The sequence below is a fragment of the Vicugna pacos genome, chromosome 22 (genome assembly GCF_048564905.1).
Source record: "Vicugna pacos chromosome 22, VicPac4, whole genome shotgun sequence".
In the NCBI taxonomy this organism is placed as follows: domain Eukaryota; kingdom Metazoa; phylum Chordata; class Mammalia; order Artiodactyla; family Camelidae; genus Vicugna; species Vicugna pacos.
The window spans coordinates 6,989,119-7,014,624 of NC_133008.1; the positions used below are offsets into that span (position 1 = coordinate 6,989,119).

At 45.4% G+C, this 25,506-nt stretch overlaps 1 protein-coding gene, 1 long non-coding RNA gene and 1 pseudogene across 2 annotated transcripts in view; 1 reads left to right on the plus strand and 2 right to left on the minus strand.

The window, feature by feature from the left end:
* RUFY1 (RUN and FYVE domain containing 1) overlaps window positions 1-267 on the minus strand; it is a 44,157-nt gene extending 43,890 nt beyond the window's left edge. Inside the window, exon 1 of the mRNA XM_072947109.1 lies at window positions 1-267. The gene's annotated coding sequence lies outside the window, so the exon portion shown is untranslated.
* Window positions 204-23,846, plus strand: LOC140688401 (uncharacterized). The gene is made up of 2 exons (XR_012063051.1): window positions 204-442; window positions 23,672-23,846. It is a non-coding gene; the product is annotated as an uncharacterized lncRNA (long non-coding RNA).
* LOC102528922 (serine hydroxymethyltransferase, cytosolic pseudogene) lies at window positions 15,851-21,269 on the minus strand (annotated as a pseudogene).
* Window positions 23,847-25,506: the final 1,660 nt, after the last annotated feature.

Below are 25,506 nucleotides of genomic sequence, written 5' to 3' on the forward strand. Positions count from 1 at the left end.
CTGCGCGCGCCGCCCCGTCCGCGCCGCCGTCCGCGCCGCCCAGCCCCGCGGCCGCGCGCAGCGCGCTTCCGCAGCTCGCCGACAGGTTGCCCGTGGCCCTGCGCGCCAGGGTCAGGATGGGCGCGGACCAGCCGTCCGCCGCCGCCCGCGGCCTCGCGGCGCCTCGCAGCTCGCCAGGGCCCGGCAGCTGGCTCCGGTCGACGATTTCAAACTCCTCTCCCGGCTCCGGCCCCGGCCCCGCCCGGCAGCCGTCTCCCCCGTCGGCCATCTTGTCCCGTCACGTGGCCCCGTCACGTGGCCCGGGCCGCGGGCGGGGGACTCCGCGCGGGCGGGCGCTTTTGCACCTTCCCTGCCCTTTTCCCTTGTTGGCGACGGTCTTCTTCGTGATCCCCTGCCTCCTTCCCTTTCCGACACTTCAAAGAGCTTCGGGGAACTACACATCGTGAGTTGAGCACCCACATCCCCACAGGCCGGGAGGACTTGTTTCCGTGGAAGTTACTGTGGGCTTTCCTCCCTCGTGGTGGTGGGTCCCGCTGGCTGAGAACGCAAACCACGTGGCCCTAGTTTTCTCTGTGACAGTATTTCCTCTTTTCCATTTTCATTTCATGTTTTACTTTTTTTACGTCGTCATTTTTCTGCAGCAGTCTTCAAAACAAGTCCTAAAAGGGCGAGCAAGGAAGCGCTGGTACAGGCGAGGCAGGAAGGCATTTCTTTTTGTTTTTGTGTGTTTGTTTTTTAATTAAATAACTAACTAGGACAGCTTGGTAGGAAAGAGCACACCAGAAGACTGGGTATCAGAAGGTCTGGATTCTGTGATTAATTAGTTAAATGGTGATAATAATAAAACCTACCCCATTGTTAAGTAAGGGGCACATGGCAGACGTGAATGATTGTGATGAAGGTGACCCAACCACGTGGCTTGGGCAGGACAGCTCACTTGTACAGTATTACTGGCAGTGTGGTTGCAGATTTGGGAAAGAAGGGAATTTGACTAAAGAGAAACTCAAGTCTCACTATCATTTGACACTTTGTGCAGTGCCAGCTGGTGCCTACTGACCCCTGCAGCCCCCAAACTTCCAGCCCTTAGGCACCTGCCTGCCCACTTTGGGAGATAAACTCCTGACGGGGGTGTTTGCGTTAGCGCAGTTAACAGCCCCAGGAGATGACCAGCCTCACCGTAGCCCATGTCTCCTTATCAGAATCATAGATTCCCATGTCTCCGTCTTACGGGAGTCATAAATCCACCATCCTCCCATAAATAAAGCAAAGCCTTTACTTCACTTGTAGCCAATCAGAAATCTGTTCTCCTGTCCCTTTGTGTTCATAGCCCCTTCCTCAATAAAAGACCCTGCAGGTTCACACTTGGTGGACACACAACACACCTCTTGCCTGTGTGGCCCCCTGTTTCTTGTAGCAGCAAACTTACTAAACTTCACTTTGTTCTTAAATTTCTCCCTTTCTGGTAAATTCTTTTTACCAGCCTCTATCACTGGCCATGCCAATTGTCCCCCAACAGTTTGCAAAGTGCTGCACATGGACGTCATCAAACCAGGAGATTTGTTTCGTTTGATTCCCAGAGGGTTTACATTTCAAATTAAAAAAAAAAAGTTTAAGTTGTTGCAGGTATTTAGAAATCAAAACACTTACTTAGAAACAAAACATTTATTTAGAAACAAAATCTTTAGACATCATCTTGGCACCTTGGTCCAGTCCTTTTCACTAGTTTTTATGATCTGTTTGGTCCCTGAAGGCCAATTGTTTTCTGTGGGGAGAGTAGGGTGGGGAGCGATTGAGGCGTTTGTGGGGATGGTGTTTGAGTTGTCACCATGATTTTTTTCTTTTTCTTTCTTTCTTTATTTATTTTACAATGTCATGAGACTGACATGCTACGTACTGTGATAACGAGGCACCTTATTTTACAATATTACATTTTTTAAATTGAAGTATAGTTGTACAATATTATATGCTACAGGTATATAATATAGTGATTCCCAATTTTTAAAGGTTATATTCTGTTTATAGTTATTTCAAAATATTTGCTACATTCCCCATGTTGTACAATACATCCTTATAGCTTATTTTATACCTGATAGTTTGTCCCTCTTAATCCTCCACTGCCATCTTGCCCCTCCCCCTTTCCTCTCCCTACTGGAAACCACTAGTTCCCTCTCTACACCTATGAGTCTGTTTCTTTTCTATTATATTCACCAGTTTGCTGTATTTTTTAGACCCCACATGTAAGTGGTATCTTATAGTATTTGTCTGTCATTGTCTGACTTATTTCACTCAGCATAATGCCCTCTAAGAGCCTTCATGCTGTACACCAGAAACTAACACAACATTTTAAATCAACTGTACTTCAATTAAAAAGCAAACAAATAACCTGTTTAAATATGGGCAGAAGAAATGAACATTTTTCCAAAAGAAGAAATGCAGATGGCCAACAGGAGCATGAGAAGTTGCTCAACGTCACTAATATCAGGGAAATGCAAATCAAAATCACAATGAGACGCCATCTCACATCTGTCAGAATGGCCATCATCAAAAAGAACACAAATAACAAATGTTGGCGAGGAAGTGGAGAAAAGGGAACCCTTGTACCCTGTTGGTGGGAATGCAAATTGGTGCAGCCACCATGGAAAACAATATGGAGGCTTGTCAAAACCCCCAAATAGAGCCACCATATGACCTAGCAGTTCCACTCCCGGGCATATATTTGAAAAAAACAAAAACATTAATTCAAAAAGGTAATACATCCCAATATTAACAGCAGCATTATTTACAATGGCCAAGATATGGAAGCATCCTAAGTGCGTATCAATAGATGAGTGGATAAAGAAGATGTAGCGTATATATGTAATGGAATTCAACTCATCTGTAAAAAGAAGGATATTTTGCCATGTGCAGCCCTTCATTCAGTTTTTTTTTTTCACTTCAAAAACCAGAATTTTATAACTGGCATAAACATTTCCATTGCATCAAAAATAACAAAATACCTAGCAATAAACTTAACCGAGGAGGTTACCTGTACTCTGAAAACTGTAAAACACTGATGAAGGAAATTGAAGATGATACAAAGAAATGGAAAGATATCTTGTGCTCTTGGATTGGAAGAATCAACATTGTCAAAATGGCCGTACTACCCAAAGTAATCTTCAGATCCAACGCAACCCCTGTCAAAATACTCGTGACATTTTTTCATAGAACTAGAACAAACAACTCCAAAAGGTATATGGAACCAGAAAAGACCCAAAATTGCCAAAGCAATCTTTTGTAGGCCTTTTTTCTTTTTCTTCTTTTGTTCTCTTTTCTTGCGGTTTGATGACAAGAGAAGTTCCTTTAATATTTGTTGTAAAGCTGGTTTGGTGGTGCTGAATTCTTTTAGCGTTTGTTTATCTGTGAAGCTTTTGATTTCTTCCTCTAATCTGAACAAGAGTCTTACTGGATAGAGCATTCTTGGTTGCAGGTTTTCCCCTTTCATCACTTTAACTGTATCATGCCACTCCCTTCTGGCCTGTGGAGTTTCTGCTGAAAAATCAGCTGATAACCTTATGGAGCTCCCTTGTATGTTATTTGTTACTTTTCTCTTCCTGATGTTAATATTTTCTCCTTACCCTTAATTTTTGTCAATTTGATGTCTGTGTGCCTTGGTGTGTTGCTCTTTGGGTTGATCCTGGTGTGGAACTCTCTGTACTTCCTGGACTTGGGTGACTGTTTCCCTTCCCAAGTTGGGGAAGTTTTTGGTTATTATCTCTTTAAAAGTTTTCTCAGGCCCTTCCTCTCTCTCTCTCCTTTCTGGGACCCCTATAGTGTGAGTGTTAGTGTGCTTCATGTTGTCCCAGAGTTCTCTTATACTGTCCTCATCTCTTTTCATTCTCTTTTCTTTTTTCTATTCTGCAGTAGTGACTTCCACTAATCTGTCTTCTAGCTCATTGAGCTGTTCTTCTGCCTCATTTAGTCTCTTCTTGGTTCCTTCTAGTGTGTTATTCATTTCAGTCATTTTATTCTTCAACTCTGTTTGAGTATTCTTTGTATTTTCCAGCTCTGCTAAAAACTTCGCCCTGTGCATCTATACTCCTCCTGAGTTCTCTGAACATCTTCACCATCATTACTCTAAACTCTTTCTGAGATAAATTGCTTATCTCTTCATCATTTATTTCTTCTTCTGGGGTTTTATCTTGTGCATTGGCCTGGGAGATATTCCTCTGCCACCTCGTCTTGTTTATCTATTTGTATTTTTAGGTAGGTTAGTTACATTTCTCAACCTTGGAGAGGTGGCCCTCTGTGGGAGACGTCCTATGTGTCCCAGTAGTACACTCCTCTCTTGTCACCCAAGGGCCAGGGTCCAGCCAGTCCCAGTAGAGAGTCTGGCCTGAGTCTGGACTCCTTCCACAGGCTTTGGGATTGTTGTTCTCTTATTTTTGATATCTGCCCCCAGCGGATGAGGCTGGACCAGAGGCTTATGCAGGTTTCCTGGCAGGAGAAGTCAGTGCCTGCCCACTGCTGGGTGAAGCTTGGTCCTGGACCTCTGGAGAGCAGGGCCGTGTCTAGAGGCGTTTGTGGCTCAGGAAGCCTGCTGTTGGGTGGGGCTGTGTTGTTTGGCCTGAATCTCCCCAGCCCTTAAGCCTACAGGCTGTTGGGTGGGGCTAGGTCTTGGGCTAATAATCCAGTCAGTATGTCAGCCTCCAGGAAAGCTAGTGCAGATGAACACTCCAGGAATGTCAGGGCCACCAGCTTTTATGTCCCCTGGGTGAGCCACAGCCATCCGCCACCTTTCCGAGAGATCGTCCAAAACCAGCAGGCAGATCTGGCCCAGGTTCCTATGAAATCAGTGCCTCTGCCCTTGGACGTTGTGTATGCAAGATTCTGTGTGCGCTTCCCTGGAGAATGAAGGCTTTGTTTCCCACAGCCCTGTGGGGCTCCTGGAGTTAAGCCCCACTGTTCTTCAAAACCAGATGTCCTGGGGTCTCCTCCTCCTCCCAATGCTGGAACCCTGGGCTGGGGAGACTGACGTGGGGCTCAGAGCTCTCGCTCCTGTGGGAGGGCCTCTGCGGCTTAACTGCCCTTCAGCTTGTGGGCCTCCCACCTGGGGGGTATGGGGCCTGATTTTATCGAGAGCATGCCCCTCCTACCGTCCTGCTGTGGTTCCCTCTTTATGTTTCCAGTTGAAGTAGATCTTTCTTGCTAGGTTCCAGTCTTATTCCCCCCCCCAATAGTTGTTTAGCAGTCAGTTGTGGTTTTGCTGTAGTCACGAGGAGAGGTGAGCTTGCGGTCCTGCTACTCCACCATCTTGACCGGAAATCCGGGCCAGTCGGGGGAATAACTTTACTATTGTATCAGGCTAGGTAATGCTGCAGTAACAAGTAACTCCAAAATCTCTGGCTTAACATAACAGAAATTTGTTTCCCATCATGCTTCACCCTGGGACCCAGGCTGTTGCAGGTTCCATCACCTGGAGCAGAGTTTTACATCAACACTAAATGCCCCAGCCCTTAAGTGACAAATTTTGCTTATACACATTTCATTGGCTGAAGCAAGTCACATGTCACTTCCAACTTCCTACTAGTGCCCGGGGCGAGGAAAACTGGGAATATTGATGAACAATGTGACTACCACAAGTGTACTCTGAATTTTCCCAGAATGCAGCTACATTGATTTGTTCAGAACCTAAGAGCTATTAACCATTTCAGAAAATCAAGTCTCCCACAGCAATGCTGCTTTCAGCATTTGAGACACCAAGATAATGCCTGTGTTGTCTCAGTCACGAGGATTTTGTATAAAGGTGCAAATATCTGGCTACATTTTTCTTTTAGTGGTAATTGTGGCTCACATATGAAACACATATTACAGATTTATATTACAGTTATGACATATTTAATTTTTTTTACTTTCTTGTGTTGGTCAGTTTATTATATGTGAGTTTCATTTCAGAATAGTAAATGGGGCATTATCAAATACATATTCCTGACAGGGCAGGCAATTGAATTTGCCCACAATTTTTTTTTTAGGATAAACATAATGATTTTATTTGGTGAAATATTTTTATGATGCAACCGAGCATTAATATACAGGTTGGATTTAATTTTTTTCTTTTTAGCAACGCAGTCATCTCAGCACATCAACCACTGGGAAAGTTCTTTCCTACTGCAGTGTTCATTTGAATTTGCCCATAATTCTTTTAACTCTCCTAGCAAGAAACATGGCAATTCCAGGTTCTTTCAATTTTGACTTTAAATGAGGTTAACTAATGTTGGAGAAAACTTGCTGAGGGGATTTTGGTGAAGAGGATATGCCTGATTATTTTAGGTACAAATAGTAAATCTAGAAGATACCCTAATGTGTTTATTACATTAATTTCCATGTGCTTGAAATGTTCGGTAATAAAAAAGCCCCACCCCAAAACACGGAGCCAGTCCCCCCTCCCCACCCCCACCCTGGCTTTTTAAGAATGCGCCGTGTTTGGTTGGGCCCAGGCCTTTTCTCCTCTCTTCTCAGACCTGTTTCTCATGCCTTGACTTTCACCTGTCTGCTGCCTCCTACTGAGTGAGCCCACCCTCGCCGGTTGCCATCATTCTCACTTAAAAAAAACAAACACCTTTTGGAAGATTGTCACCAGTTTCTTAGACTCCATCTCTCATCAGGCTCTGCCCGTCTGTGCCAGTGCCCCTGCCTGCGTGGATTCCCTCCTGGCTGGCAGTCCCTCTCCAGGGCGGCTCCTCGCACCCTGGGCCTTTACTTCCTCCGTCTGCTCCAGACACCTCAGCAGCAGGACTCCCAAGACCCAGGGCTGATCCTTTCACCCTCCTGCTTGCAAATCTCCCTTTGCCTCCCCGTGGCAGGGGGCTTTGTCCTGTCTTTGTGTTGCAGGTGCGGATCGCTCCCTTCTCCTTGGTGTGGACTAGAAATTGGGTGGCTGGGTGGCTTGCCTGAGACCAAAACAGTATCCAAAGAGGGGGATCCTCGTGGCTTCTTTGGGGCTGTGGATTGGCCGTTCAGCTGAGAGTGCCTTACTCACTTTGTCTCAGAGTGTTAGCGAAGGCAAGTTCGTGTGCCCAACTGCACCACGATGCCAAACAAACTGAAATATCAGAGTTTGGAGCAGAGAAAGGTTTATTTCAGGGCTAAGCAAGGAGGATGGGGTGGCTGACACCCAAGAAAACCCTGAACTCCCCGAAGGGTTTCAGCGAAGTGTAGTGAAAGGCCAGGTGAGGGGGTGGGCACAGGGCACGTGGGCAGCTCGTGTGCGATCCTCTGATTGGCTGATGTTGAGGTAACAGGGCGTCAACACCATCAACCCCCAGGCACCAGGTCTGGGGGCCACGTGCTCTTGATCATCAAGTAGTTAATTTCTTCCCTTTGGTGGTGGTTTTTAGCATCTGGAAAACTCAGGAAATACGCATGAGATACTGTTATCTGGGTGCTTCAGAGAGGAGCTGCAGCGGAGGACAGGGGGAGAAGCCTGGCCCTGGAAGGCCCCACGGGGTCCTGCTCGGTTACAATAGGCACACGTTTTACACTTTGATTGGCAATTTATAATTAGGAAATTCTCACTCTTTGGACATGTGTGGTTCCCTGGTGCCAAGAACCAAAAAGTCAAATCATTTTTCTGAACAAATATGGAGCACACACCACTGGCTGCCAAAAGTGTTTGCCTACAAACAGAACAAGGCCTTTGGAACAGCACTGTCCTAAAAAACCTCAGGCAGTGATGTAAATGTTCTAGATCTACGGGGTTCTGTGCGGTGGCCGGGAGGAGCCACAGGCGGCTACTGAGCATTTGCAATGAAGCGCATGTGACTGGGTTATAGGAAGTGCACGGGAGAAAGGAGGAGGGGAGCAGCATCTGTAGCAAACAGTGAGACACGCTCAGAAGGAGCGGCATCTCCTGGACCACGAGGAGCCCTAATGAGACGGGAACCATCCTCTGGAAAGACTTTTGTCAGCTGGAAACATTTGACTATGGACTGGATGTTAGGTATAACGGATTATTGTTAATTTTGTTAGTGTGATAATGGGTTGTGGGGATGCGGGAAAATGCCTTTATTTTTTTAGAGCATCTGATTTAGAGTATCAAGTAGTAACAGCTCACAATGTCTGTAACTTGAAAGTACTTCACAAGAAAATATTTGGTGCAAACATGGCAAGACCTTGTCAGTCTTGAAATCGAGGTGATGAGAATAGGAGAGTTATTATATATTTCTACTTTTCTGAATATCTGACTTTTCATAAGAAAAAATAGAAAATATATCAAAAGCGAATCCGTGTGAAACAGGAGCCAATGTTTCATAAAGGCAGAAAAATCCTCACAGAAGTCTTGATTGAGATTTTATCTTGAATGATGAAAACAAATTATGAAAAGTTTATTTTCTCTTAAATGTAACAGAATTTGGAATGTGTCTGCAGCTATGGGCTGGTTTTTATAATGAGTAAAGAATTAAAAAGTGCTGATTTTTTTGCACAATTTTTCTGGGAAAAAACTCCCACATGACATAAAGATAGAATATTATTCATTGCATACCTGACTCACGGTGCAGTCAGAAAGAGGAGCCAACAATATTCAGGTTTCATCTTTCTTCTCAGGGCCTCTTTACTCCTATGATAGATAAGCCATACCTTCTTTTTTTCTGTGACTACATTTTAATTTTATTTATATCTCTTTGCATGTAGCTAGTACTCAAGCTAATTGGCCAAAGGTGGTAAAGTAATTATCCCACTGGCTGTGCTATTCAGCCTTCAGGATATTTTCGCAGCATGTCTCCTCGGGGTAAAAATAAGCCATTTTGCAATATAATTACTCACTCTATGTTTGAGCCCATCTAAGCTCACTCTTCACTTTTAATATAAATTTTAAATTTATTATTTTTTCAGCCATTCTCTTTCCAAGGTCCTACTGGATCATCAGCATTGGTTTTCTCTTCTGCTGATCGTATGTGCCAGGAGCTTTGTGTGGGACCGGGTGGGATGCGAGCGTCACTCTTGCTTACTCCGTGACATCTTGCATCGTGTGCAGATTCACAGCTTTACTGTACAATTGATTTGCATTGTAGACATCTGACAGCTGGCTAGAGACTGGCTAGCCTTCGGCGCAGTACATGGGGACTGATGCTTTGGGGGTCTGCTGGAAATAAGCTTTGAGTAGGGACTGATTTTATAAGTAGTAATATACTTTGTAAGTGGTAATATTGGTACATCCATTAGTGAATATTTTAACACCACAAAGACTTTTGCTTCTCTGAATGTCCTTGTCACTGCGGGGACCTGGGTGGAGTATCCTCAGATGACGGGGACGCCCTCTGTTTTAAGCTTAGAGCTGTAGAACTTACTGCGGTGTTTACACCTGAATGGGATGTGGGTGCCGGCGCTGAGATGGCATCCGGGTGTGGCAGTTTGAAGGGCAACCAGCTAAAAGGAAAACTCTCCTTCCTGACTCATGATACCTCTGACACCCGCTGCCCAGAGTTAGTACAGATCCCACAGGGGAAGGACTCAGTCCCACAAGGCTGTCCCCTCCATTCAGACCCCGATTTAGGCTTTCAGTGAAGCTGAGTCCCTCTAAAACCGAGTTTATGATTAATCTCTCTGTCCAAACCTTATTCCCTTGCTTGTCTCCTCTGACCTCCATCCTGTGCTCACTGAACACTCATCAGAGTCAGGTGACTAAAGCTGCTGTTGTCAGCGACACTGCTGCCGTACTAACGTTGCTATTACGGACATCATCATTAACACACAAACTCAGGTGGTTTCTCCCGGGCAAGATGAGCTCACAGACCCCGAGCCATGGACCGCCTGGCCAGAGAATCCTAATCCAGAGACGTCCTGACCCCTGAAACTACAAGTAACTACTGCTTTTTTGTTCTTCCCCTTTAAAAACACCCCCAACTCAAAGAACAGGTTGGAGTGGATCTGAGGTTTGTCTCCCTGCAAATAAACCCTTACTTTGCTGCAAACACCCACTGTCAGAGTCTGGCTTTCTGGGCTGCGGGCACAAGAGCCCTTGCTCGGTGGCACTGCTACTTCTGAGTGACTGGCTATAAATAGACAGTTCCCACAACCCTCTCCTCAGGTTCCACAATTTGCTAGAATGACTCACGGGACTCAGGAACGTGCTTTACTTAACTATTACTGTTTATTTTAAGGCTATAACTCAGAAACTGCCAAATGGAAGAGATGCAGAGGGCAAGGTGTGTGGTAAGGGGTTTGGAGCATCCACGTCCTCTGGGGATGCATTGCCCTCCCAGCACCTTGATGTGAACCCTGTTGTTTAAGGTTTTAATGGAGGTTCAATTATGTAGGCATTTTCAATTACATTGCCTGTTGGTGACTGAGCTCGATCCCCAGTCCCTTCCCCCCTCCCAGGAGGTGGAGCGGGATGGGATGGAAGTTCTAACCCTCTAATCACTATACCTCAATACACACACACAAAAAAGACCCACTTAGAACCTGATAATGTGTGTTGTGTAACGCAGCTTTGTGAATGGATGGAGGCTTCTTGCTGGGGAAGTAGCCCTGCTGGTGTCTGGCTTCCTCAGACTTCACTGGGTCCACTGGGTCACCCCTGGGCCAAAAGCATCAGCGTCTCTGAATGGCTAATAGTCCAACAGCCTTACTGGTCTGGAAGCTCTGCTCTGCTCTCAGGAGAGCTGAAGGCTTTTCTACTTCCCACTGAGGAATAAATAACATGAATGCTTTTTTTTTGACATTCAAATATTTTTATTGAAGTACAGTCAGTTTGCTATGCTGTGTCCATTTCCGGTGTACAGCACAACGCTTCAGTCACATAGGGACATACATTTGTTCTCATGCTTTTTAATTTATGCCGAAGGAAAGACAGACACCTACAGAACAAACATCAGTGTTTGGCTCCATCTAGTGGTCTAAAGTGGATTTGGGTTTCTAATTATCCGGGATTTGACAGTTTGCATCCACCCCTCTATTCTTATCCGTCCATTTATCTTTATCCATCCTTCAATTCATCCATATCCATTCTCCTACCCACCCACCCACCCACCCATCCATCCATCCATCTATCCATTCATCCTCCTATCCTGGCATCCATCCTTCAGTCCATCTGTATCCATTTTCCCATCCATTCATTCATCCATCCATCCATCATCCCATGCTTCCATCCACCCTTCAGTCCATTCATATCCATTTTCCCATCCATATAGGCATCACAGCCTACAAGACCCTATGCAATCTGACCCCTGCCTATCTTTCTGACCCCATTTCTTATCATTTTATGTGAATTTGTTAAGTTCAACCTTATTTTTGTCATTGTTGTTCCTTAAACACATCAAGCTTATTCTTTGCATAAGCTTTTACCCCTCTGCTTGGAGTGATTTTCTCCCAGTCTTTGCCTGACTGACTTTTTATCGTCATCTTTCATATCCAAGCTCAATCCAACTCTCCGGAGAGACTTCCCTGACCACTCTTAAACACATACCCCTTCCAGCCTCCAGCCCCTCTTCCTCACTTCACCCGGTGGTACTTCCTTCACAGCACCCTTCACTGCCTGACATTTTCCTGTTGTAGTTTTATTTATTTTCATTTCCTCCCCTCATTGGAATGTGGCTCAGAGGGAAACGTGCTTCTCTTGTTCACTGCTGTATCCCCAGTGCTCAGAACAAACCACCCCCATATTAACATATGATTTTAAACAACAAAAATTTATTTTATGCTTCTGCTGCACATCTTGATTGGCAGAGATTCCCCCCATTCTTCGCACCCAGAGTCGCAACTGGCCAAGCCCCCATCCTCTGGAACTTCCTTTATTACCCCCGCCGGGGGAAGGAAGCAGACCAGGAGATATGGGGGCAAAGAATCTGAGGCAGTCCACCTCGGATCATTTGTGCTTAAAGTTCTGGGTGCTTCTTCAGCTGGTCCATCACCACTTGTTTTTCAGACCCTCCGAGAGCCGCTGCCCAGACTGCGTCCGGAGCTTCTAGCTGTGTTCAGTGGGTGAGGCAGAGAGGGCTGTGCTGACTCTGTCTTACTCGGAACCAGAATCTCTCAATTGTTTTAAAGAAGATTTAAGAGACAGTTTAAGTTGCATTATAGTTTTTCCTGGTGGGAAGCTTTGAATAAACTAGTCTGCCATTACTAGGATCAAAAGATTTCGGAATAAGTTTATCGAGTTCTGTAACAAATTCAACTGGGATTATCATGGAATCGCATTAAAATTATAGGTTAATATGAAGGAGACTTTGGTATGTTTCTTTATATCTTCAGACGATCTTTTGTCTCTTAAAAGAGTGTTTAAATTTCCTCCATAATGGTCTTATGCCTATTGGTTAAGTTACTTTACAAATAATTTTTATACGTACATATATCTTTGCCATTGTGTATGGTATCTTAAATTAATTTTGTGTTGGTTTATTGCTAGTGTGAACAAATGTAATTAATTTGTATATTTTTATAGGAAATTTATAATCAGATTTAGATTTCATAAATTTGTAGTTGAAACAGTAGATCCACATACCTGAGTTGTTTCAAGCATCTGTAAATGTTTTCTAATAGGTACATCCATAGGTTACACACTTGACGATTCCACTTACAGGACCTTCCGGGAAAGGCAAAACTCTGAGGACAGAGAACAGATCACTGGTTGCCAGGGGTGAGTGGTGGAGGAAGGGTTTAGCTAACAAGGAGAAGTATGAGGGACAGTTTTGGGGCAAGAGAACTGTTTTATATCCAAATTGTGGTGTTGGTTGCACTGCTCTGTGCATTTATCAAAACTCACAGAAGTGTACACCCAAAGCAGTAAATTTTATTTTACTTCATGTAAATTTTTTAAAAAATCAGAAATATTCCAGAACTGAGTAAGTTCAACAAATGCTGAACTTAACAACATTAAAAAGGTTTTCTGATAATGGAATTGAGTATCAGTTGTTCAATTAAACTTAAAACTAATTAAAGTGAAGTAAGATAAAAAAAATTCAATTCCCCAGTCTTAGCCACATTTCCAGGATCCACAGCCACAAGCAGCTGGTGGCTGCTGCGTTAGACAGTGCGGTTCTAATATGTGGGATAAGAGAAGAACCGGTTCTGCCAGTTTGGAAGGGCTCACCTGTAAAATACATACATAATGTATATATTCTTTTTTTTGTCTAGTCTTGAATGGGAGGAACCTTCGATTACCATTTCAACTAAAAAACTAACTATCAATTTATTCAAATTATCTTTCCTTCTTGTGCAATTTTGGTATTTAAAATTTTGCCTATAGATTTCTCCATTTTTTTAGGTGTAAAAATTATTAGCATTTTATTGTTTATAAATATTTGTCACCTTCACTAATCTTTTATATTATCTTTTGACCTACAGTTATCTTTATTGTATTGCCCCTTCTCATTTCTTTGGATTTGTTTTGCTCTTTTGAGCTGAATGCCTGTCTCATTTATTTTCTTTTATTGACATAGAGTCAGTTACAATGTGTCAATTTCTGGTGTACAGCATAATGTTTCAGTCATACATATACATATATATTGGTTTTCATATTTTTTCATTGTAAGTTACTCCAAGATATTGAATATAGTCCCCTATGCTATACACGTGTTTGTCTGTTTTATAGACAGTAGTTAGTATTTGCAAATCTCAAACTCCCAGTTTATCCCTTCCCACCCTCCCGCCCAAGTTGCCATCAGATTGTTTACTATGTCTGTGAGTCTGTTTCTGTTTTGTAGATAAGTTCATTAGTGTCTTCTTTCCTTTTTAGATTCCGCATATGAGTGATGTCAGATGGTATTTTTCTTTCTCTTTCTGGCTTCACTTCACTTAGAACGATGACCTCCAGGTTCATTTACTTTTAACATCACCTGTTTCCCAACACGTGTATTTGGAGGTATACATTTTCCTTCAGCTACTGTTAGTTGAGTCCCACAAAGTTTTTTTTTTTTAACTTTGTAAGAAATTAATTTATTTGAGTTGAGCTATTTTTGAAATATGAAAGTTGGTTGTGTTTTTTAAAGCTGTAATTCTTGTAGATGTTCCGTGGTTAAAACCTTGCCTGTGCATGTTACAAACAGTCATCTCTGTCTTGCACTTCTGTAACCAAGCAGGACCCCGTGGGGCCTTCCAGGGTCAGACCCCTCCCCCATCCTCTGCTGCAGCTCCTCTCTGAAGCACCCAGACAACAGTATCTCATGAGTATTTCCTGAGTTTTCCAGATGCTAAAAACCACCACCAAAGGAAAGAAATTAACTACTTGATGAGAGCCCATGGCCGCAGACCTTCTGGTGCCTGGGGGTTGATAGCGCTGATGCTCTGTTACCTCAGCATCAACCAGAGGACTGTGCACGAGCTGAGCACATATCCTGCGGTCGCCCTCCCTCACCTGGCCTTTAAACGTTCTTTGCTGAAACCCTTCCAGGAGTTTGGGGTTTTCTTGGTCATGAGCCACCCTGATCTCCTTACTAAGCCCTACAATAAACATTTCTCTGCTCCAAACTTTGATATTTCGGTTTGTTTGGCCTCATGGTGCGGCAGGCACACGAACACCTCAGCTTTGTGAGAAACAAAGTTTCTGTGGGAAGGTGATGTCTGATTTCCTGATTATAGAGAAGGTGGTGGGGTGGTCACCTCGCGCCGGGCAGGAAAGCCCCTGGCTGATGTGCACAGGGGCTTGGAGCTAGGTCCTTGGGCTCGCCTGCCCGCCCTGGGGTCCAGGGAAAGGGACCACGTCCCCTTGTGCCCAGGTGCCCAGAGAGGGACTCCCACCCAGCTGGACGGCACTTGGAATAGATGCATGTAACTTGTAACTCTGATCGAAAGCACCCAGCAGAAGCGTCAGGAGACTCCAGCCTCCATTGCAACGGGGGTGATTCAGCCCTCCTTAGGCGTCCCACTGGGGAACAGTTGTCAATGGCCGGCTTTTACAAGCTCCAACTTGGGTGTTCCTTATCTGTTGCAGGGAGTTTGGGGGAAGCCCGGAGACTCTTGAGAGCAGAGTGAGTAAAATTGCCAGAACCTTTCCAGTAGCCCTGCCCTGCGCCACCATCTAGATGAAGGAGGATTAATAAAAAAGCCGCGTTTAGGCTAGCGGATTGCTTATTTTTATGCTTGCCCTTAAACTGGCCAACAGACCTGACTGACTGGTTGCTGCAGCTCCAGGCCCATTGTTAAACTGCAGCTGTTAATTTTGCCATTTCCGCTTTATTCCAGTAATTGAAAGGGACAATTATGCTTGATCTCTGAGTTGTTCTCCAGGGAGAAGGTCACAGAATTGTAACCTTACAAAATAGCCTAAATTGCCAAGAAGATCATGCCTTGGGCACTTATAAGATAAGGAGATCTAGAGAGCGACAACCACTGGCTTCTATGGACTTGGTCACTTGGAGACACCGTGATGCCACTCTGAGTCTTAGGAGAAGAAAATGATTCTGTTGACTGTTATCGATGCTTTATTGTTTGAGCTATGGCTGCATAATGGCCCTGCCCCATCCCCAGGAGGGCTCACAGTTCTGAAGGCACCAGCCTGCTGTGAGACCCCTTTGCCTGGCAAAGCAGTAAAGCTGCCTCTTTTCCACTAAGCTCCAAGAGCCTGGCTCTGAGTTATCTGGCTCGTCAGGGACGGGGCTGATCTTTCAGCCACATAGATAATTAAGGCTGATTGGCTAAATTGTATTTCACTTTTCCAGAACAGCCATATATATGTAGCTGTGAGAAAATGAGATTTAAATATAAACTCCTTGATAACTTGTCCCAGAATTGCTAACAATGAGCCTTAAATGGATTTTGATTTGTGAAGAAGATAACATAGCAAAGCTCAAAAAGAAGCCTCTCAGAGGGGCCACAGGGAGGTGACCAGCCCATGTGGGGCCCCAGAAGAGCGCTGGGCCCTGGGGCAGAAGCTCCTCTAGAAGTCCGGCAGGCCGGGCAGAGGGGGAGGGGGGCAAAGCCCCCCACCTCCGCCCAGAGAGCCCCCACTACCCGCCGGTGCGCCTTGTCCCCAGTCCCCACCCAGCCAGCTACTCTGAGAACTTCAGGGTGGCCCTGCCACCCACGGTGTCCTGGATCTGCAGGCTCAGTGCCATCCCTCTGTGAATAAAGTGGGTGATTTTTGGAAATCTCCTTCCAAAAGTCCCCAGGATGTCAGTGCGGGGATCCCCAGCTACAGCCCGCTGGGCCATAGTGCACATCTGTCACCTGGGCTGGTGTTCTTGGTGCAGGCGATGGAACAGGCTTCCAGCACCTTCTCGGCCCTGCTGCTGCCAAGTGCCTTTGGCTCGGAGGTCCACAAGGATCAGATGGTTGTCACAACCACCTGTGACCAGCTGGTAGCCCAGTTCCGTTAAGGCCTCCGCCAGAGCCCTGCAGTGGCCACCACCGGCGCCCATAGACCGAATTCCGGAGGAACGGCCTGCCTCAGAGCCACGGCGCCCTGAAATTTTAATATCTATGGTTCAGTTTCAAATATTTCTTAATTTGCTTTCTGCTAAGAGTAATTTAGTAATGTATTATGTACTTTCCAATCTTTCTTTTTCCTTTTCTTTTTTCCTTCCAGCCCCCTCCTTCCTCTCCTTCTCTTCTTCCCTCCCTCCCCCCCTCACTCTCTCCGTCTCCCCCTTCCCTCCCTCCCTCCCTCTCTCCTTTCCTCTCTCTCTTCCTTCTTCTGTCTCTTTATTTCTTTCCAATTTCCATTATGGTTGGAGAACACAGTTGGTACAATATTGAATTTACTGGATTTATTCAAGTGTCCTTTAAGGTGCAATTTTATGTTTAATTCTTATAAATATTCTGAATGTGCTTGAAAGTTATATGATTCTGTTTGTGGTGGATGTAGATACATGCACACGCACACATTTAACAACACTGTGCAGGTCTTTCACATCTCTGCTGTTCTTATCTGCTGGCTTCACTGGTTTCTGAGAGAGGTATGTTAAAATGATTGATTCAGCTATTACCTCCTACGGTTCTGTCAGTTTCTGGGAATGTATGCTAGCATTACTGACTTACTGTTTCTCTTAAAAATTCTTCCCGTTGTGGCTTGCCTTAACTTGAGAGGCTAAGTTTTAGGCCAAATACATCTGTGTGAATATATGTTTTTTCTATTAGAGTAAATGTGTATGCAATTTTGCTAAATATCATCAGTTTCTGCTCCACAGGTTTATACAATGTTGCCTTCCTACTCAAAGTATGTGAAAGTGATGGTTTCCCCAAAACCCTGCCAGTAGGGTGTATGGTCAAGTTTTTAGATTTTTAATTAATTAATTTTATTTTTTAAAAATTTAAAAAACTTAAACAAGTTTTTTTGGGGGGAAGGTAATTAGATTAATTAAGTAATTTTTTAGCAGAGGTGCTGGGGGTTGAACCCAGGACCTCATGCATGCATGCTAGGCATGTGCTCTACCACTGAGCTCTATCCTCTCCCCAGCTTTTCAGATTTCTTGTTACCGTAATGGGTGAGACATTATTTATATCTCAATGCAGTTTTAACTTGCATTCTTCTTTTTTTGGGAGGGTGTAATTAGGTTTTTATTTAATTTATGGAGGTACTGGGGATTGAACGCAGGAGTTTGTGCATGCTAAGCACGCGCTCTACCGCTGAGCCATACCCTCCCCCCCTTAACTTGCATTCCTCTTATTCCAGGTTGGGTTGAGTTTTTTTTTCATGGATTTGAGTGCTATTTCCACTTCTTTCTCTGTGATCTGTCTCTTCATTTCTTCTGTCCATTTCTCTACTGGGTTGTTGATTTTTTTCTTTTCAATATTTAGAAGATCTTCATATACTAAACATAATAATCCTCTGTATTATAAATTCTCATTCATCTTTTCACTGTGTGATGGTTTTTGGAAGTAAGTTCCACTTGATTATTATTACTATTCTTTATTTATTTTTATTTATTTATTTATTTTTGTAGGAGGAGGTAATTAGGTTTATTTATTTGTTTTTATTGGAGGTACTGGGGATTGAACCCAGGACCTTGCGCATGCTAAGCATGCACTCTACCACTGAGCTCTACCCTCCCCCACTATTCTTTAAATAGAATGGTGGATTCTATTTACTAATATTTTATTTAGAAATTTTGCATTTGGTCTGTAAGGAGGTTTCTTTTCTCCTACTCTTCCTTCCTTCTTTCCTTCTTTCTTTTCTCTTTTTCTTTCCTTCTCTCCTTCCATCTATCTTCCTTTTTAAAAACATATCCTTGTTTGTCTAGTTCTGGTGTCATGATTATGGCAGCCTCCAACAATAACGTGGTCAGGGAAGGCAAATTCATACCCCACATGTGTGTCTGTCTCTGTGAGGGCAATTTGCTGTCCCCTCCATGATAGAAGTGCCCAGTTTAACCACCTTGAGTGGGCTGGGTGGTCCCCGTGTTGCATCTGCCTTTGGCAGGGTGGGCACTCGGCAGCAGCCGTGGCCAGAGCAGCCTCTATGAAGGGAAGTCCACACAAGAGCCTCCCCCTTGCTTCCATGGCCACTTTGTGTCCAGACCTGATGAACACGTACTGGGTGCTGGGGAAGTGGCTGACTGACATCACAGAAGGGTCGTGAGAACATTCTCTGCAGTGGGTGGATGCTGCCTTCTGGGTCGTCTGCTTCTTTCCAAGTCCCTAGTCAGCTGGCCAGTCTGTTAGCCACGGCCCATGGACCACTGCCACATCAAGGGCCATCTTTCCTTCCAGACAACGTGGACCACCAGGTGCTCGCACCAGCCTACTGTGCTTTTTCCTCTTCATTTCGTGGTCCTGGGGAATCCCCATGAGGCATAGTAGCAAAGCAGGAGGGCTGGTCCTGTGGGATCTGATCCACAGAAAATTTATTTGGACTTTCTGAAGCCACTTAGACCTACCTAGCATATACCACTTCCATGGGACAGTGGACTGCTTCTGGGCACACCCACTTTTATGATTTGGTAGATCGGCTGGTACCCAGTTCTTAACAGGCAATTTGGTGTAATTATTTCATAAAGCAGATTATGTTTTTAATTAGATTTTTCATTTGCTGGTATTTCTTGTACATTTTGTCTTCTCCTATCTTGAGGTCATTATTCTAATTTAATTTCCATGTTCATGAGAATATCCTTGAATTATTTCCTCAGTGGATTTTATGAGAAATATGTTAGCAGTGTGGTTTTCTTTGGCAACTATTCTGTTCTTTCTTTCTGGAAGCTTCTAAGATTTCCTTTTGATCATCATAGTTCAAAAACTTATAGAAAATGTCTGTATTTGTGATTTTAAAATCAAACTCTGCCAGTACTTAGGCTAGCATTTTCAACAGGAAAATTCATGTTTTTTTTTTTCAGAAAAGGGAAGTTTTCATGCATTGTATCTTATAGATGGATGAGGTAACTGCATCGGTCAGGCTAGGCTAGGCTTCTGCCTTGGTAACAAACAGCTCCCAAATCCCAGTGGCTGGACACACGGAAATTAATTGCTCAATCATATGAAGTTTGTTGCAGGTCTGGGCCCGTTTCCAGGACATCTGTCTTTCATAGAGTGATTCAGAGATCAGGCTGCTTTGGTTTTTTTTTGGTCCCACACACCAACATGAGGGTTTCTCCAAATAGCTGCAGCAGGAAAAAAGACAGCTGGAGAGCTGTGTGCCAGGCTTTGCTGGGAAGTGACCCGTCTCCTGCTCACAGCTTGTTGGCCAGAGCCAGGCACATATGGTCTTCTACTTGCTGGGAAGAGGTGGGAGGGGAATGGATGAGTGAAGTCACCAAGGAAGCGAGGTAGATAGAGGGGGAAAGAAGGTCATGGAGAAGAGGAAGAGCCAACAAAAGAGACAGGGAAAAAGTGATGTTCAAGGAGGTGGGAAGAGGACTGGGACGTGTATCCTGGAACCCAAGGAGGAGACTGTTACTGGGAGGAAGGAGTGAGCAAGATGGGGCAGTCAGATGAGGACAGGCTGTGGGATCTAGGTGGAAATGATCTGCAACTTGAGGACAGCAATTTATCAGAGCGGTTTGCAAAAGCCTGGCTGCAGTGAGTCAGAGAGAGATGAGGGTGGGGAGGAATTAGGAATTCGAGACAGGCATAGACAGGCAATGGGGCAGGTGCTGGCGGGGAAGTAGGTTCAGGACAAGGGTGTTTCTGCTGGTTCTTTTCAGCTGGGGAGGAAAGAGCATTTTTATTTGCTGTTGAAGAAGATCTTATAGAGTGAAAACTGATGATGTGGGGAGAGAGAGGGGAGTGCTGTTGGAGCAGTGCCCTTGAGTGGCTGTGGGTGGCAGCCTGGACAGCCCGTCTCAGGTCCTGGTTAAGGTTCATCAAGAGAGTTCAAGGAAGAGAGAGGGGCAGGTGTTTGGGGTTTGGGCAAGGGGGTGATGGTTATGATAATGTTAGCTCTTCTTTTTGACCTTTGGGATCATAAATTATGTTGCCAGCAGCATACATTTTATTTTTCATTACCTCTACTGAATTTTATCACCTGCATATATGTATTTATATTACATATATGTAAATAAAATAAATAACAGTATTAAAAATAAAATGTAAGTATAAAATATACAAATATGTAGAAATGTATGAGTTAAAAAATAAGTTAAAATTACAATAAAAATCTAAAAAATTATTGTGATGAAAACTCTTAAGGAGAGTCAAGAAGATACTACAAAGAAACAATGAGAAAAACAAAGATTTTGGAATTTACCTATTCCAGATCCATAGCTAATCTTTATTGACACATCTATCTCCCTAAGGGTGTTTCTCTCAATACTGTTTTTTGGGAAGGGGATGGTAAGTAGGTTTGTTTGTTTATTTTTTTATTTATTTTATAATTTATTTATTTAAATAGAGGTACCAGGGATTGAACGCAGGGCCTTGTGCGTGCCAGGCACACACTCTACCACTGAGCTACGCCCTCCTGCCATCTCAGTGCTAGTTTTGTTTCCTCTGTAAAGTTTGCCTCTCCTGGAGCCCCTGCCCTGATGGTGGCCTCTGTCCCCTTCCCCCCAGCCACGGGGTCCTTTGTACCAGTGCTGCTCCATGTGGTCCTGGACCACACCTGGGAGGTTTGGGGGAAGGCAGATTCCCAGGCTCTGCCCACGACCCCAGGAATCAAATCTCTGGGGGTGGGGCCCAGGAACGTGCAAATTCACTAGCTCCCCGGGGATTCTGTTGAGAACTGCTGCTTCTATGCCATTGGCCTTTGCTTTCCTACTCAGGTCCGGGATGTGGGCCCCTCCAGACCTGCACTGGTCGAGATGGGGGGTCTCGGCCGGCTGCCCTGGGGAGCTGGCCTGAGGCACAGGAACTAGTCCTTCCTTCTCTAGGGATGTGGGGGCGAGAGAATGGTGGGCAAGCTGGCCCACAAAGATCCGGCTCCCCATTTCTCGGGTTCTCCACGTGCATATTTTGTGTTGAGTTGGTACCCAGCCAGCCCCATGCGTGTTAATTACTGTTCTCACCTCACTGTGGTCTCTGGGGGCCTCCCAGGCCTCTTTCTGGGCCCAACAAAGGGAGGACGCTGAAGTCCCAGACCCAGAGAGAACTCAAAGTCAGCTGAGTTTCTACATGGGTTTAAAGCACTCACAGCAGAGGAAAGACTAATTTGAAAACCAAGGGACATTTGATTTGCTTAGGCTAGCCCTGAAGGACTCTGTCTAAACATTTTTCCACGTGGAGAACTGAGTGGGGAAGATTGCTGGTTGAGGGAGGAGCTGAGAGATGTGTCCACTGGCTTGGAGCCTGGGTGGGCTGTGTGTGGGGCTGTGTGCAGGGTTGTGTGCGTGTCTGTGTGCGTGTCCGTGTGCGCGTCCAAGAAGGGCCATAATGAAGGAGGGTGTAGCTCAAATGGTAGAGCACATACTTAGCATGCATGAGGTCTTGTGTTCAACCCCCAGTACCTCCTCTAAAAAGAAATAAACCTAATTAATTTACCCCCCTAAAAAAAATTGAAGAAGGGCCATGAGCCTGGAAAGTGGGCTGGACGCAGGGGCCCAGCACCCCAGCACCCCAGAGGCTGCAGGCAGGGAGACCAGCTGCACACCCTGGGTCTTTTGAGGTAGACTCTCAGGGTCGCTCTCAGCAGTGACAAAATCACACACAGTGCGTCCCCTCCCTGCAGGTGGCCACAGTTGGGGGTGGGCTTCGGTGGATGCTGGTGGGCATAGACGCCAGCCCATTGTGTGATGCTTGGGAGGGTGCCGGAGGACTGGGACTAAGTACGGATCTCCCTGGAGCTGGGGAGCCACCGGAGGAGAGGGGGACCAGGGTGGGGTGGATCTGCAGGAAATGTCTGAGTTACTATAGACGAGACTGAGTTTTCCTTCAGAGGACTAGATGGAGTGTACAGAAACTGGAATCAGAAATTCAAATTGTGTTAAGAAAAACAGAGAGTTATGATTTGAACATGTGACTTTGAGAATTTGTACTTGTGTTTATTATACTTGAACCTGACAGTATTTTGCATGGTGTCCACGAGGTGCTAGTTAATTTCTTCCCAGTGATGCACAAGGCCTAGGTGTGTGCACACACCCCAGCGGAAAGGGTGATGGAGAAGAGAAAATGCCCAGATGATGCTGTCATACTGTTTTCATTCAGAAATTTGTTTGCCTTTTCACACATTTGAAATCACCCCATATAGATGATTTTTATGACTTAGAGGTAATCGTTAGTACAAGATGATTAAACTCCTCATTGATCAGAAGACCCAGGTATGAATCCTGGGCCCAGCACTCACTAGATGTGGAACCTTCAGCAAGTGCTTCACCTCCGAGAGTCTTCCTTGTCACTGGAAGTAATGCCTGATTCACGAAGCTAGTGGAGAGCGATGAATGTCTCTTGAGGACTTGCACCTCCCTGGGGCTGTGCTGGGCAATTTAATAGATGTTTTCTAAACAGCAAAGCACAGGTGCAGAAGACGGTGAAAGAGTAAGTCTGCTCTCCCATGTCTATAAAAATTTTTTTTATTGAAGTATAGTATAGTATTACAGTGTGTTAATTTCTGGTGTATAACACAGTGATTCAGTTACACACACATACACATTCCTCTTCGCCTTCTTTTTCATTATAGGTTGTTACAAGGTATTGAATAAAGTTCCCTGTGCTAGATGGTGGGACCTTGCTGGTTCCCATGTACAAGTCCTACACACACATCGCACGCACACAACACACGCACTGCAGCAGTACACACTGGGGGCACACATACCACACACAAGCACACACCACACGCGCACGTGCATGCACACACAGACACCACACCCATACGTGCACACACAATAAATACATGTACACACCACCACACACGTGCACATGCCACAGCCCCACATCTCACCCACCCACACACTTCTATCACAGGCACACACATCACACACGTGACTCATATGAACACATATGCACAAACCCCACCGCACACGTACACACACTCCATGCACACGCACGTGCGGTCACCAGGAATTGCAATAATTAGAGGTACCACCAGGGGGCATCTTGACACTTTTATTCAGGAATTTTTACTTCTCTGTTTATATAGTTGTGATTATACTCTATTCGTCGTTCTCAATGTGCAGCCAAAAGTATTTTCATAATGATACTAAGATGTCATTTGCTTCCTTTCAATTAAAAAATTTATTTATCTATTATTTTATTTTTCATTTTTAATTGAGGTATAGACCGTTTACAATGTTGTGTCAGTTTCTGGTGTACAGCGCAATTCTTCAATCATACATGAATATATATACATTCATTTTCATATTTTATTTATTATTATTTTTTTCACTGTTTCTCCCAGGAGTATTCAGTGGAACTTTCCAGAGACTACACTATGCGTGAAGCAGATCTGAGAATCCAGCCGTCTTCTACTAAGCCAGACATTAGAGATTTGTACATGGAAAATACCGCCACTCTTCTCGCTGAGTTTTTAGAAGATATAGCTATTTTTCATTAAAATGTTACGTTAACATGCAGTGGGTTTATTATTGCTATTTAAGAATAAATAAACATTTCAAAATCTCAGTTTTACTATCTAACACAGTTAAAATCGACAGATTCAACTCGCATAAACAAAAGTTCTTTAGGAGGGTCTGAAACACATTTGTTTTTAAAGAGTATAGAGGTTTTTGGAGGCAAAAATGTTTGACAATCGTTGTTCGATATGTAGTCACACGTCCGGGATACATATCAAGGTTTTTCTTTTATTATAAATTTATACAGGACCAACACACTACAGAGGAAGAGAAAATCACTTTTAAAAAATACATTTCATTTCTTGTTGCCAATCAAAAATAAATTCCATATATTGTTTAGCAAATGTCATTGTGACAAAAGGTAACAAGAAAATTCCCCGAGAGTCAAATTCCCCCAAATGCCAAAATCAATCACAAAAATATGCAAATTAAGATCTTATGCAAAATCAGTACGAGTTACCACTGCCGTGGCTGTGACTTGGCTATTTGGGAAGGTCTCCGTGCGCGGGAGGGCGCGCAGGGCTGGGCCCGTCCCAGGACACGGCCAAGAGGCGGGAGCCAATCACTGCTGACATTTTGCAGTGTTTTCTTCCGATTGTGTTTCTGCACATTCGTCTGCACGGTTGACGGCGTGTCTGGACCTCAGCTCAGAGTCGCAGGCTGCACCCGCCGCGTCCCGGCCTGCTGATGCTGACACGCGCGCTTGGCGGCTCCGCCCCGGCTCCCAGGCGGGCCATCCCTCTCGGTGTTTCTACGGCCTTCAGGGGTCCTGCCTGAGTAACCCCAGTCACCTCTGCGTTGTCACCCGTGGGTTCTGGCTAAGGTGTGTGTGTCCCCAGGTGGGCGGCAGCCCTTACCCTCCCGCCTGTGTCCCTCCTGGCCCCCGTGGGGTGTGGGAGTGTCTCCCACCCTGCCAGGGGGCCGTGGCTTCCCGGTGTCCTGTTCCTGCTCCCCCGACCTCTGCTCGCTCTGCCTTCCTGGGTCAGGGCTCCTGCCCCCACCTGCTGCTTCACTGACCCTGTTTTTCAGGCTCTGTGGGCCCCACGGTGTCCACTTCCTCAGCTCCCGCGGCAGGGCCAGCTCCCAGGACCTCCCCACGCATCCCTCTCCTGTGAGAGAGCTGCGAAACGCCTGCCCGGTGCACGTCCAGCTCTCTGGGGCAGTGGGTCGCTGGAGCTACAGGGCTACATAAGACCCCTGTGAGCCAGGGTGGGAAGGGCTGTCCTTGAGCGGAGCAGCTGTGAGGGGGGCTCCCCCTCCCGGGGGATCCACGGGACTCCGGGCGGGGCTGCCCAGGCGGGGTCAGGGGCAGCCGCCCGCCGCTTCTGCTCACCAACACGCGCGCGTGTTCCCTCTGCTCTCCCGCCTCCTTCGGCCTCCTTCCCTACCATGAGGCGGGCACGTTTAAATGTGATCGTGAGTCCAGCTGAAGCTCCTTCCCGTGATTCGGCTGGGCCCTCGGAAAATCTAGAGATACGGCCGGACCCTGAGCCCCAGGAAAGGTGTTCCAGACTCTTTCTGAAAGCGCCGAGTTTGTCTGCCGGAGCCCGCTGAGAACTAGGGGCTGTCCAGCCCCACAGATGGGCGTACCTACCCCTCAGCTTCAGCCGGACACCATGCCCAGCTCCCTACGTGCACATTTTTTTTATTGAAGTATAGT